We start from the raw sequence: 14,476 nt of genomic DNA, 5'->3' as shown, positions 1-14,476 counted from the left end.
TAAATGATAAATGAATGAATGAATGACACTGATCAACATGTTTGACGTGTGTTGACGATTTCCATGATGGCATTCAACAAGACGTAATGTTTGATGCTCGTTTCACCATTGGGGACCGTGTTATGTTTCTATAAACGGCCTTGTTGCTGAAATGACCTCCACAAATAAACTTCACCATTTCTTTTGGATTTGACTGAAATTATATCGGGAGGAAGAGGATAAAATGTAGCCGTCTAGCTAATCTTATAGCAGCGTAACTTTAGTTTTGTGTGCCAACGGCTTCCTAAACACACCGTCCCTGGAAGGTTGACGCCATGACAACCACGGGGGTCCAACAGACCGACAACATCCACAACCACAAATGTCCACTCGCTCAGTCAGACCCCTGATTAAAAATGGGGACAAGCTGTCTCCCTGCACACAAACATGCACTATTTCAGCAAAAATCCACTGGTAGCCATTTCAAATTGGCTGACACACACGACTCCCCGATTCTCGCTCTTCTTCTCCTCCTCACAAGCCCCCCTCGTTTCCCCTTGTTTCCTCCCAGCAGAGCTAAGCCCCTCTGCTCAGTTCTCTTTGTTTTCATGAGGCTGTATTATTTTAGCGCTGACTAATTATCGCAGCATGGCAAGAAGGGCTATAAAGAGGTTGTGTGCTGGAGGAAAAAGAAATTAAAAAAGAGAAAACAAGTGAGAGGACGTCTTCAGACGGGATTTAAAGACAAGGAGTTAAGAAATAATGGTGGAAGCTATACATGGTGGATGTTAAAGAGGAAAAGTTGGTGTTTTCTTCCTCTTAGCCTCTGTTGATCACGAGTAAAGCACCAACCTATAGAGAAACTGATCAGGAGACCAATAGCGGAAAGAGGAGAACGGATTTCTAAAATGGCTGACTAACAGGGAATGAAGGGAGCCATGTTGTAGAAATAAAGTTTTTGCATTAAACAGCTGATCTGTATTGTTAAAAGTGAAACTCATCTAAGTTTTACATATTTGTCCCCTTGCACATTTCTCATTGTGTTTGCTGACATACTGACATGTTTCAGATCATCAGACATACTTTTACACCAGGCAAAGAGAAACAAGGTGAGCAGCAGCGCCGCCCCAGACCATCACACTCACACCGTCTCTCTCTGTTCTGATTTCTTTTCCTGAAAGGCTGTCAGCTTCACACCAAGTCCATAAAGTTTCATTCTGTCATAAAGCAGTTTTTATTTTTGGAACAAGTAAAAACAAGCCTGTGTGCTCCTTTTGGTTCAGCAGTGATGTTTTTGCCCTGATGGTAGTTAATTGAGGCAAACAACGCCTGCTGTATTTTGGATGTCAGTCCTGCTTCTTTAGCGGTTTGCTGGAAACAGTCCTGCTTCAACTGTTTCCACGGTGTGGAAACAGTTGCAGCTCGTCCCTGCAGGACGAGCTGCAATGCAGAGGCTGCAAAAGTTGAGTTGGCGTCTGTCTTCCGTGCAGAATGCAAGCTTCATCGTTACCAGATTTCCTGACAAATTTGTAAATCCAACGTGATGTGAAAACTTCTGTGTAAATAAATGCATTAATCCATTCTCATTTAAGCATCTTGCTACAAAATTGTCACATTTCACAACCTGGGAAAGATCTCAATCTAGAAACCGGGTCAAATATGCAGCAGAGAGTGCACTCTGATGACTATAACTACTCTCTGTTCAACACTTTTCCTGTTTTGTGATAGTTGTTGTTTAAGTTTCGTTGTGTCAAAAGAACGGGAAAAGCCGGAGAGCGTTGGTTCAGACCTGTGTCTGTCAGAACTTTTACAATCCAACAAATCCAATAGGACACAGTTATGCTTACGCATATCTGAAAAGCATGAAAAGAAACAGAAATTGTGATTTTGCTTTTGTGTACAAACTATGCCAGTCCTGTGTAATCCCTAGTCCTGCTGTGTCAGGGTGTTATTTCTGTAGGCTTGAATACATCTAAAAGCTCGCATGACGCCACAACAACGGCCTCCCACTGTGACCGATGGGTAGAACATCGCTCACTATGCATGTACAGCGTGAAGCAGTAGTAATCACACTCTTTGAACTTTTTTCAAAAACTTCTCATGTTAAAATCCTAACCTCAGTCATTTTTTTGTTATAATTTCGGTGGATTGGGATTTTTTTGTATTTTTTTTAGCTTTGACTGTATTAGAGCCGTCCTGCATAAAAGTGAGTCTTCTCCACATGTTTAAGCTTTTGGAGGAGCAGCTTTCATTTTTATGCTCCATAAAACTACAAAACTTGTATTTCCTTTAAATCACTGCTAAAATCCCAACCGGCTTAAAGTTACCTTCGTTTAGCATGAACATCATCATTCATTTTGGGCTGGATTATAGCTTTTTATTACTACTAATTTTGCCACAGATATGGATTATTTTTAGTTTATTTAATGTGACATGTTTTTATCAAGTAAACAAATTCATATTGCCTTGGTGGCATAACTAAAAATCAGCTTTACAATGAAATCTGCTCCGAATTTTCCGTTTGTAGAGTGACGAAACGTGAGCGCAGATAAGCAGACTGCTTTACACAGCAGCTGGGCTACGATGCAAAGATTATCTAAGAACGTACCAGCACCTCCAGGCAAAGACATTCATCTCCAAAGGCTGGGGAAATTAGAGGTTCTGTTTCATTAAAAAGATGAATTTTCTATTTATATTAAGTCTGGTGGTCTAGACGACAAAGACCTCAGTAAAAATAAAAAAAAGTTCTTAAATTCAAAAGAGAAGCCAGAGGCTAGTAAAAACTAGCGACGGCAGATCCGCCTCAAAAACAAATGCACCATTCAGATTGTCATTTAATGTGTGAAAAGAAACACACATTAGTAAATAATTTTCACAATAAGAATTGTGAAAAGAACTCTCATTGTGAAATCTTTTCACAATTTTGAAAAATTGCCAAATCGCCATGCGTCCAGTGCCAGTTTGTACGGCATCTGGATTGACGGATACCATATAAATTGCGTGATGTGTCTTGAGACAGCAGGTCCACACAACGCAGCATGAGGAAAACAGCTCTCGGAGTCCATCTCATTCAGAGCGCGCCGCAAATTAGACTCGCAGTGCGCATCGTCACCGCATATCTTAAACCCAAAACTCAGGCTGAAATCATTCACATTGATCACAGACCCCGCCAGGCTCAGCCATATGCTCTCCCGGCTCCTCAGTCTGTGCACCAAACGTCGCCGCCGCTGTGACACCTGTCAACTCGTGGCCTAACCGCCGGCGTGAACGTCACACAGAAAAAAATAAATAAACAATGATCTGGGAAGAAAATCAAGGCAAAATCAAGTAAGGACTTCATCTTCCCCTCCCCTCTTCTATATCCACCCTATGAGCCGGTGGTGACTGCTCTGATTTGTGTGCCTGGTAGTGGCCACCTGCTGCTTTGTAGACTCGTGAGGCCAGTGCGCGCCGTGCGCACGCGCGCCCTTCTCCACTCTAAATGAGGAGACTAAGGAGCCACAGAGTCTCTAATGAGTAGTCTGACAGAGCGCATCCATGTGTCACCGTTTCTTCCAGCAAACACCTGCTGCTCTGCTTAAAACAAGAAAAAAAGAAGAAAAATGCACTGAAGACTGCGGCGCAACACACAACGGCGAGAGGATGAGATGAAGAGAGGAAGAGAAAAAAGAAAAAAATAGAGGAATGAGGTGTTTATTAAATTCAGGTGGACGGGTCTGGAGGGCATTTCTTCGCTTGTCACTATAACAATCTGAATAAAGTCCGACAACGTAAATCCACAAACTGAACAAGAACTTTATAACACGCAGCGCTGACCACATCACACCTCTGTCTAAAAACTGACCTGTCGGATTAATTAGAAGGGGAATATTGTAGTTGGATTATTTACTTAAAGAGTTTTGGCACTCATGTCCTCTGTATGAGGAAAACTTTCTCTACCACTGAGTCAGAGAACCACTGAATGAACATGGCTCCTGAGGGTTAGGGTTGGCCTTCAAAGATGAACGGTTGCCATGAGGAAGCTGCGTATCGCTGCCTTACTGAAGCCCATCCATGTTACTCAAAAGAGCAACATGGAGTGTTCTTCAAATGAAAACTTCGCATTTCCTCCAGTAAACATAAGGTTCTGACTAGCTGTCTCATTTGTCCTCCAAACAAGAAGGTTTAACTTCTTACATATAAAATTGAGAAGTGGTCGTATAATTCTGCTGGTAATCTAGGGAGTTTAGCGTTCATTTTGATGAATTACAGACTAATTTTTTGTGTGTGTGTTTCTGTCAGCACTGAGGCCCTCCTAGCTCTTCTTTCAAGAAGCCCATCATATTTCAGAATGGAATAGACGGTGCCATCAGAGAGTGACACACTTTGACCTCAGAATTCAGCTTGAATTTCTTTGGCATTTACCCGTAACATGGATACCTATAATCCCATTTCTGAGTTCTTCAGAAAGCTCCCTAGCTTTGTTTTCTCTGGTCTATTTGCAGTGTCTTATACGCAGCAAGAATTCTGGTATTTGAGTATACTTCCTTGTACTAATGCTAAATGCATGTACTACAGAAGTGTTTTCCCTTTTATTTAGAGAAGTTGGAAAGGATACCAGCTGATTTATCCATGCCCAGAGTCCATATACCAAAGAGAAATCTTGAAGTGGAGCTCCAAAAATAAGTTACTGATGTCACCAAAAGGAACCTTACTGCAAACCAAGAGTTAAAGTTACGCTTTCTATGACGTTTACAGGAAACACAGACCAGACGAGGCGAGGCGTTATAGTCCATCAATCTGCCCTGCTTTCACTAGAACTAAAAAGATATGAAGTGTCTCATCCAATTCATAAGCGACTAGATATTTATCATGTGTGTCCAATTAGTTCTGGTGCTATTGATTGGGCCAATCAATCCCACCTACAGGTTCAGAAGAGGAGAGATGAGTCAAATCATGCGGGATGCTTCTCGATTATCATCCCCATTCGTGTGGGCTGCCTCCTAATTTGATTGAGGAAGAACTGACACGGAAAATAAAACAATTTTCTTCTGTCTATGATTCCGGTGGAAAAAAGCAACAACCTGAAAACGCTCACCAATCAAAAGTGCAGTGAAGAGTCTATTGATTGGGATTTAGTTTTTTTTTTTGTTTTCTTTTTTTAGTAGGTGGATGTGAGGATGCAGACCCCCTCATTTTTCCATGCCTGATCCCACTACGCCACCGCAAAAGGAGGAAGGTACAAGTTTATCATCTAGGCACCATTGATTGGGAATAGTGAATTCTAGGCCACTGCAGTCTACTGTGGGCATAAACAGGTCATATTGGAAGGAAGTAGACGCCACAATTTTTCATTAAGGCCTGCGGTCAATGTTGCGGTGTCAAATAGCAGCAGTTGCGCGGCCTCATGAGAGTTGGCAGGAGGAAAATTGTCAGACAAGACGGCAATAAAGCAAAAACTCCACAATAGGGATAAAAAAAAAAAAAAACAAACAAAACAAAGACTGATGATGGAGATGAAGCCTATTCTCCGGAGACAATTGGCCTCAAGGCAGCAGCTGATGTAAATGTTTCCCCACTTCTTATTTTAACCTTACAGACGGGCTTCCAAACAATAACTCAATAACACAGAGACGGTTCCTCCAAAACTTTATGCATTATTGCATCAGTGGAGCCTGATTCTTTGAAGTGGTTCAGTAGACAGACAGACCTATTGATTCTTAAAAAAAACAAATAAATAAAACAGAAGGCTTGAACTTTTTTTTTTCTTTTTTAAACACAACAAATATTTCTGAGACACTTACAAAGAGACGTGCAGACCAGGATACAGAGAGGGGCCAATGTAAGACATTTGCCAAGCTTTCAGAAAGCAGGAGAGATCTTTGAAGTTGTGGAGTAAAATAAGCACACACACCTTGAGGAGAAAGTCAGATGCGCACACTGCAGACGCCTTTGAATTATTTTCACTAGAAACACACACCAAGATTGTCAATAAGACACGCTTGGTTCATATAGAGAGACAAAATACGAACAGAATCTTGTGCACATGCAGCCGAGTGATGGCTCTGTAAATTATTAAATTTCTGAGGAGCTGACTTGCCATTTAAGTAAATTATTGAATGCCAGCAAACACAGAGGATGTGTCATAAATTATCAGCTTACTTGGACTTCAAGTTTGATGAGAGGACAAAAGGTCATGTGGAGAGACTCCTCACCAGGAGGCCTGTGAACCCTCCAGACCGTCAGTTCCCGAAACCACACAAAAAAAGCGCACACAGGGTAAGAGGAACCCTGTGTGCGCTGGCAGCCTTGCTTCTGTCAGGGCAGCTGTTGCTAGGATCCACTAGCTTCTAACCATCAGTGTGCATGAATGGGTGAATGTCTGAATGTAGAGTGAAGTGCTTTGGGGTCTTCTGGACTTGAGAAAGTGCTGTGCATGTACAGGCCATGTTATTGGAGCCAGAAACATTGTTGTCTGCAGGCAAGGTGGATGAAGTGCTTTGTCCATGCTTCGCTTCTTGTGTCTATGTCCAGGATAAAAATATGACGTTGCTTGGAAATGTCTTGCAGCCTTTTCCTTTAACATGGATATCTTATTCCCACACTCCTCAGACAGCATTCTCCTTTGCTTTCTCTCATCCATCTTTATCTTTACAAAATCAGTTGCATGGCAGCTTTTTTTGTGTCCTCAAGGCACATAGCAAGAAACAAATGATTTGTAAGCACTGTGAGAACGGCAAATGCCAAGAAGTAGCCATCTGCTTCATTCCTTCTTTCAATCCCAAACTCAAGAGCTGTTTCAGACTTTATTCACCCCACTGGAGCGGATTGGGGAGGGATAGTTTGCCTTTTGGGGGGATTAGAAACACTAGTGGAAGCTGAACTAGACTTCTCTACACTGATTAGAGCTTCATTAAAGCACAATTTGTGACTTATGAAACTTGTAGTCTATTTGCGAACAGTTGGAAACAGGATTCTTCCTAGTTTTATCAAGAGTAAAGTTGAAACCGCCATTAAAAACCTGGACACTGCATATTTGATGGTTTCTCTCTGCTAAGACTGAAAAATAATTGAAATGTGAAGCTTTTGGAACACGAGCTCCTTATTTTTTAATCCTCTCGAAAAGAATACTTTGTTCCCATTACTTGACCAATAAATTATGATGTGGAAGTTTCTGGTGATCTGGTCTGGACAAAGTTTCTGTGCTTTCTCCTGTCCTCTGCTCTGTCATGGGTTGAGTGCTTGGTAGAAATGTTGTCTTTCACCAAGAAGGTCCTGGGATCTGTGCAAGCTGCACCCTGCCTCTCAGCCAATAACAGAGAAAGAAAGGAAACGTCCCACCAAAAACTGTAAATAGTCAATTGATCACAAGTAGTTCCATTTGGGTGGCGTAGTTATGTTGTTGATCAAGCACCTCGATTTGCCTCACTTTTTATTAAAAGGCACAAGGTTAGACAAATAAAATTGGTGTTTTTTTGCCTCCTGACTGACTGATCTGCATCATTCGATGCGTCAAAGGGGCGTAAGACAAAATCCACAAGCGGGGCGTTTTCTTTGAATTTTTGCTGTCAGTTGTGTTTTATGGCACAAGCGCAGACCTCTGAATCATCCTTCGCCTTCTTCAGAAATCACTTCTGTCAGCTTGAAATGTCTCGTTATTACCCTCCTCCCTACGTCTGCCTTTGGGACTGGATACGCAGCTGCATCTTTTATAATTTGAGAGATGTAAAATGTTTCTCCTTCTCTTCTCCCCCTCCGCTTTCGGCACCAGCAATGCGCTTGTGAGGTTTGTTTGAAACATTTCAAAATGCTTGTCAGGTCCCTGGAGGAGATGCAGTTATCAGGGAGTGTGTTTTGTATAAATACCATTATACAGTTAGGACTCAGAAGGTACCATTCTCTCTCTCTTTTTATTTTTCCTTTTTCTCAATGATAGTGGAAGAAAGCCTCAGGGGAACGTGGAAAGGCGGTGTTGGCGGTCACTTGTGCTGTCTTTCTTTGCGATAAAAGGAAACTCATTTGTTTTCACGTGACATTCGCGTGCGTACGGCGCCGTGCAAAGTATTCATACCCCAAACTTCAAAGAGCGTATTTTATTTGATAGACCATCATGAAATAGTCAGTAATTATCGAGTGGAAGAAAATGGGAAGCTTTCACAAAGGGAGGACTCAATTTTTAAGTTCAATTATTTCTGACAACCCTGGAAAAAGTGCAACAAATTGCCTTCAGGAGTAACCAATTTGGTGTGCGTACGGTTTACTCAGCCTGTTCTGTAAAGGCCTCCGAGGTCTGAACACACGGCATAAAGTGACTTTGCAACACGACAAATGGGGGCCAGCAAAAAGATTTGAACATCTCGCAGAGCACTGATCAATTCATCATTTGAGAACGGAAAGGGTATTAACACAACAGCAACATGACCAAGACATGGCGCCATCGATCAGACAAGCAGCTCAGAGGATCCACAGCCAAGGTGTGGGAATTTGTTGACTTGTTCATTTCTGGAATTTAATCAAATGTGGCACAAAAAAAAAAAAACATTGCTGAAGGAAGTCCAGTCTGCAGCAACAACATGGTAAAAAGTTGGTAATGCTGACTGACCCTACATTAATTGAGTCGGAATAAACGTGTTTCTTTGTTGTTGCTCTTTTTGAACACCGTTATTTTTTTCAGTTGCTTTTGAAAACGATCAAACGGTCCTCAACGGTCAGAATGTCTCCAAAAAGATCCAAACCTGAACCGTTTCAAAGGCCGTCCAATTTCCTCCTTTGTGAAACAGATGTGTGTCGAAGATTAAACCAGAAAACACAAAAGACTTCAACCAAATAGTTATCCAACATATATTAGAACTGTGTACAAAATGAATGCACTTCAGCAGCTTTTTCCATCGTCATGTCCAGCTACTTTCCAAAACAGGAAGTTCAGGCAGTTTGTCTGAAGTTTCAGTCTAAACTGCCCTTTAGCGTGGATGGGTAAAAGGTTTGAGCAAGGCTTAAAATCTCACTTTTTCCATCCCTAATTTATCGTTTTTTTCTTCTTCCAGACGAACGAAAGAGGACTCCTCGTCCCTGTGAAGCTCTGACAGCAATTATTTGAGGAAAGCGGCTCTGCGCACGCGATATGACGCGGGCGCAAATCAAACACAAGAACTCATGCAAAACAAACTGATTCACAAGCGCAGCGTCAGCCACATCTTTTCACATTAACTTTCATAATGACATGCCAATCAGGCGGCCGGCGCCAGACAGAAACGAGTAAATATTTCAGCCTGACAGTCTGCCTGGAGATTAATTATTGACCGTGTTGGGAGGGTTCGCATCAACCAGAGTCACAGGCCAACCCCCCAACATCTGCTGGAGCAGATGAAGGGAAACAACACTGAGACATCACAGCAGCACAGTTTGGAGCGACTAGTAGCAGCAGAAAACCAGGAGGTAAGCCGAGCGAGGCTCATGCTATGTGAGGAAACAATAACAGACGTGTGTAGAATCCCATCCTGATGCCCCCTCCCAGCCTCCATACATGGCCATTAAGCTGTAATGTTTTCCAAAGGTCACTTTGTTTTATTGCTGTGAGCTCCATGTGAAAGCAGGTGCGCGTTTGTGTGTCAGCGCGCTTAAAAGCGGATACGGATGGAGCGGCTCCTTGATAACGTTTAATAGCCAGAGGCCCAATTAGTGTTAACATCATCCTAATTACGCCGGAGTGGCCTTCACAGCGCGTAAATAAACACGGGGCTGAAGCTGGTGTCAGCCGCGCACCTCCGACCTTGGGGGAACTCTACAGGAGCCGAGCATGCGTCACTTTGAATAGAAATAAATCCACAGAAAAGGCAGATTGAGAAAACATGTGACAGAAACGTGGGAACAGCTCTAATACATAGGCAGTAAGCAGGCATCTCACCACAACATATTTACCGGGTGATAAATTATTGCGATAAACGATAATATCGCAATACATAAGATTGTTTCGAGATCATTTTCAAGTAATCTATTGGTATACATATTATGCTGCACGTTTATCCTCTAAAAGACTGACAAGCATAAAGTTTATCAGTTGGACTGACAAACCCAATTTCACAGTTGCTGTGTTTCTTTTAAATGTGAAACAAAATAAAAATCAAACGTGAACACGTTTGATCACGCAACATGTCATTAAAACAAACGCCCTGATCCTCCAGCTACTTCCTGTCGTCTTCTTTGTGATTTGCAGAAGTTTGGGAAAAAAAAGTGCCAATAAACGTTTCCATTGAAGTACCTCATCCTAGCACCATTTTTTATTTAACAAAAAAATTTGTATTTCAAAATGGGCGTATTTTCATAAAGCAAATTTATTTTCTAAGCACCCAATTACACAATCATGCGCTGAATGAAAATGCAGCAAGTGAGCAAAATGTTTGAATCACAAGAGGGGAAAAAAAAACAATTGTATCAGCTCATGGGTCAAATAAAAACAAATTTGGACATCTCAAAAGAATTTGAAATAAGTCAAATCCAGATTATTAACAAGCTCATTTTTGGTAATAAGGTTTTTCTTAAAAAAATAAATAAATAAATAAAGTGCAACAAGGCATCCTCTGGGTGATTGCCTTTAACTTTTTTATGGTTTTTGGCTTCAAAAAAGGGTGTTGCAACGTGAGTATTTTTTAATAAAAAAACTGAAATATGGATATAGTATTGTTTTTGCTAGTGGCGATGACAGAAGGCAGTAGTAAAAAGGTTACAGAGCACAGAACCAAGAGTGTATTGACGTGAAGTTTCTTCCAGAGGGCAACAACCCAGATCCACGGCTCGGTTCCCCGTGGTGGTATTCCTCAGACTCCACAGGTCGGGTGGGGATGTAGCATCAAAGGCGAGAGGCAGATGAAAGAACAACACGGCCCACAGCAGACGTGTTGGAATTGTGCATTAAATTCTGTCTGCCGAATGCGTTCCGACACCCACGTATGACGAGCTGCCAAAGGTCAATCCGCAGAGGAGTTTGACATCTTGTCAAGATTTGAGTGTTGTTGACACAAGAAACCTGCTGGGTGGATTCACAGCGGCATGACTGCGTGTCAGTTCTCCTCATGAATAAGGTCCTGAATCTAGTCACCCGCCAATCCCAGAGCTTTCATCTGCAGAGATTAGCCTCGGAGGGGAAGAAGAACAAAATCTAAGCCTGTTTCTTTGAAGGCTGGGGGGTGGTCCGTTCCTCCTCTGATCACATAAGACCCAAAATCTGCCACGCACCGCTCTGCCGGGCGCTAAATGAAGCAAACACTCAGACTGGGTCACAGCAGAAAGATGGAGCGCCATGCGCAGGTATTCACACCCCTCAGGTATTCACGCCTCTCAGTTTTTTCACTTTGTCAGAGAAAACTGCAGTCTTCAATATTTCTTTTAGTGTGCTATTTGTTCGGAGGTGTGGCTATGACGTTCACCGTAAATATTAAAAAGGTTAACATATAAAAGTTATGAATCACTTTTTTCCATCCCAGAACAAAATTGTTTAAGTAATTCTTTTTTTATAAAAAAAAAAAAAAAAAAGCTTGTAATAAGCTATCCTTTAAGAATATTTTTTCTTACAAACAATGACTTCCTGAAGCCTTGAACTGTCCTGGTGGATCTGGATTTAGAATTATGACCTTGTTGAGGAACATATACTATATGTTCTGCCATTGACAGGTGATGGGTATCAACATGGTTCAAGTTACCCCATTAGCTACCTCTAAACATCATGCTAATATAGCATGTTAGCATTAGCAAAACTATTTTTGTCAATTAGTCCTTTAGAGCAACTAACTTTTAATCCAGCTACTGAGGCTATTCAGACCATCCAAAGCTGGACAACAACTGCATTGTTGAGATATGCAGCAAAGAGGCACATGGCATCATGGGAAAAGATCCACAACTCAGGTCTGAAGGATCTGTCAGACTGCCAAGTCGTGGCACCATCATGTTATGGTAGATTTTGTGTGTGTGTGGGGGGGGGGAAGGGGGGGGGGTGTGAAAGCAGCAACACAGGACACTTCTCAAAGAGAATCTGTTAGAGGCTGCACAGACTTGGGACTGGGGTGGAGGCTCAGCTTCCAGCAGAGTACCGACCCATACTGCACAACTACTGATTTAGATCAAAGTATATTCATGTGTTAGGTCGGTCCATTGGATTCCACTGACAAAATCAATCGGCTTAAGCCACGTCACAGAGAAGAATGGGCAAAAATATCAGTTTTTAGATGTGAACCGTGGTGAGTCATAGCCCAAAAGACCTGAAACAAGAAAGTTTGTGGTTTATAAATGACCAAAGGTGAAAACATTGAAGAGATGTGAGTAATTCTGAAAATCAACCAATTGAAAAACAAATGACAAAACAGTTTGAGGAACCTGGGCATTCATCTGAAATGTGTGTAGGGTCCTGTGCTCTCTGGCGTGGTGTCACCGTTACAACGGCCGAATAAAAAAACGGACGATTGATCCTATTCTTTTCATCTTACCCTCATCTCTCACCGGACCCACACTGGGCATTCACGGCTGTCTGAGAACGCCTGTCACATTGCTGATGTGTCACATATACTGGGGACAGGGCTGCGGTGAGTTGGCAAGTCGAGTGAGGTGAGGAGTGGGAGATACCGAATAAATGCCTGTCTGTACTTTGCTGAGGGCCCTTTAATAGAAAACAAATCAAGTCGAACCAATAATGTGTTGAGGAAAACAACATTGGAGAGAAAAGGGCAGCGGGCAAAGGAGATTTACTGTGCCGTGTCTGGAACCGCGACATGTAGCCAGGGGCGCGTCACCTCCTCGTCCTCCTCCTCTCATTGCCTTTCTTCGTCCTAAACCCTCCATTTGTCCCTGATCCCTTCTGCCGCTCCGCCGGCTGCCAATCAGACGTAGTGGGCCACGGCCCGTTACATAACAATCCATTTTGTTGGCCGGTGCGAACGGCGCGCAGCTGTAAACACGGCTTTTGTCCGCGCAGACGCCGGCGCACACCAACAAACAAAGACAAACAGACCGCGGCAGAATGGAAAACATAAAGTGGCGTCGGGGAATGTCTGGGGACTTTTGGTCTGTCCTACTGGTGTGTGATGACAACGGAGAGCCAGATGGACTTTAAGGCAATCTGTTGGGTTTTAATATTTCTCTCATGAAGGCCGGAAAGCACCGAGATCGCAGAAGGGGTTTAGCTTCATTTCTGTAGAAACGAAACAAAAGCTGCAACAAACGGGCACGTATTTTTCTTATTTTTTTCCTTCTTATGAATGAACACCAGCTTAATGCATAGAAAATACTGGAAGACTACATGCATGCAATAATATCTAAGAATATTAAACTACTCAGGCCTAGTCGTAAATCAAACGCATTCTCGACCACTTGGCTTATTTTGGATATTTATTAACCACAAGACTTTCTGCACTTTAGTTCTCAAACAATCAGCAATATTGACAAAGTTTTTGGTACCCAAAGATAAGCATGGGCCTTCGTCTCACCTGTAATATATCATAGGCGACTAGCTGCAGCTGAGCCAACCTGAACAAGTGTAACTGTAGGCAATACATTTATTTTCTTAAAAAGGATGATAAAACTGAGCATGCAGTATTTCATGATGTGCATAAAGTAGTCTAATGTTAAAGTTGTAAAAAGGGGATCTGTAAATCGTCAAAGTATTGAAATATCGACAAGCATTTCCACTATTTGCCTTATCAAAAGGTTAAAAGAGACAAAAAATGTCCTAGCCTTTGTGGCTTGATTGGTTTCTCTTTTGTTGGTTTGGAAAATAACAGTTGAACCTCAGCAAAAATAACAGCACATGAGTTACCTTTTCCTTAGACACAATTTATGAATTCAGGGTTTTATGAATGTTTTACCTAAACTTTCTTATGTATCCAAATTTGTACTATTTTTCTATTAGTCGAGGTGGAGGGGAATGAAATCATTTGGAGGGCCACAAATCCTCTTGGTTCCACATCACTGGTCCAAATTCCACAAAGCACAATCTTCATACTAAACCGACCGGAGCAGTGCAAAAACACAAACTTTTACGAAGTATTTGTGGTCTAGTTTCAATGGAGATATCTTAGTATCATTGAAATAAGACCAAACTATCTTACAAGTAACTTTTCAGCAAGATACAGGAACTTGTTTTTAGTAAATAATTCCTTCATATGTTTTTTTTTTTAAGTACTAGTTCTACTGGCAAATTATTTAACTCACAAGACATTTTTCACATGATACAAATAAAATATTCTATCTCTTGATACTGAGTAATAATTTACATAATACAAGCTCTTAAGTCTTGCTGAAAAGTCACTGGTAAGTTAGTATTGTCTCATTTCAAGTGTACTCAGATACTTGTACTAAAAACTGGACCAAAGGTCATTTGTAAAATGTTTTTTCCAGTGAGTTATTATTTAAAAACCAGACAAACCTTTAAAGTGACACTTTGTTTGTTGTTGGTATCAATAGATAAAAAAAAATGAATAAATAAATAAAAGATCCTCATCCAAACATAACTTTTGTACTTTGGAGTGTTTGA

At 41.6% G+C, this 14,476-nt stretch overlaps 1 protein-coding gene across 8 annotated transcripts in view; it reads right to left on the bottom strand.

Moving 5' to 3' along the window:
- Positions 1 to 14,476, bottom strand: part of nrxn2b (neurexin 2b) — a 686,688-nt gene that overhangs the window by 145,333 nt on the left and 526,879 nt on the right. The gene's annotated exons all lie outside the window — the stretch shown is intronic.

The sequence above is a fragment of the Poeciliopsis prolifica genome, unplaced genomic scaffold (assembly GCF_027474105.1).
Source record: "Poeciliopsis prolifica strain line A6 unplaced genomic scaffold, Auburn_PproV2 SCAFFOLD051, whole genome shotgun sequence".
Taxonomy (NCBI): Eukaryota; Metazoa; Chordata; class Actinopteri; order Cyprinodontiformes; family Poeciliidae; genus Poeciliopsis; species Poeciliopsis prolifica.
The sequence above is the reverse complement of the archived record's forward strand: the minus strand, read 5'-3'. Positions and strand labels throughout refer to the sequence as shown.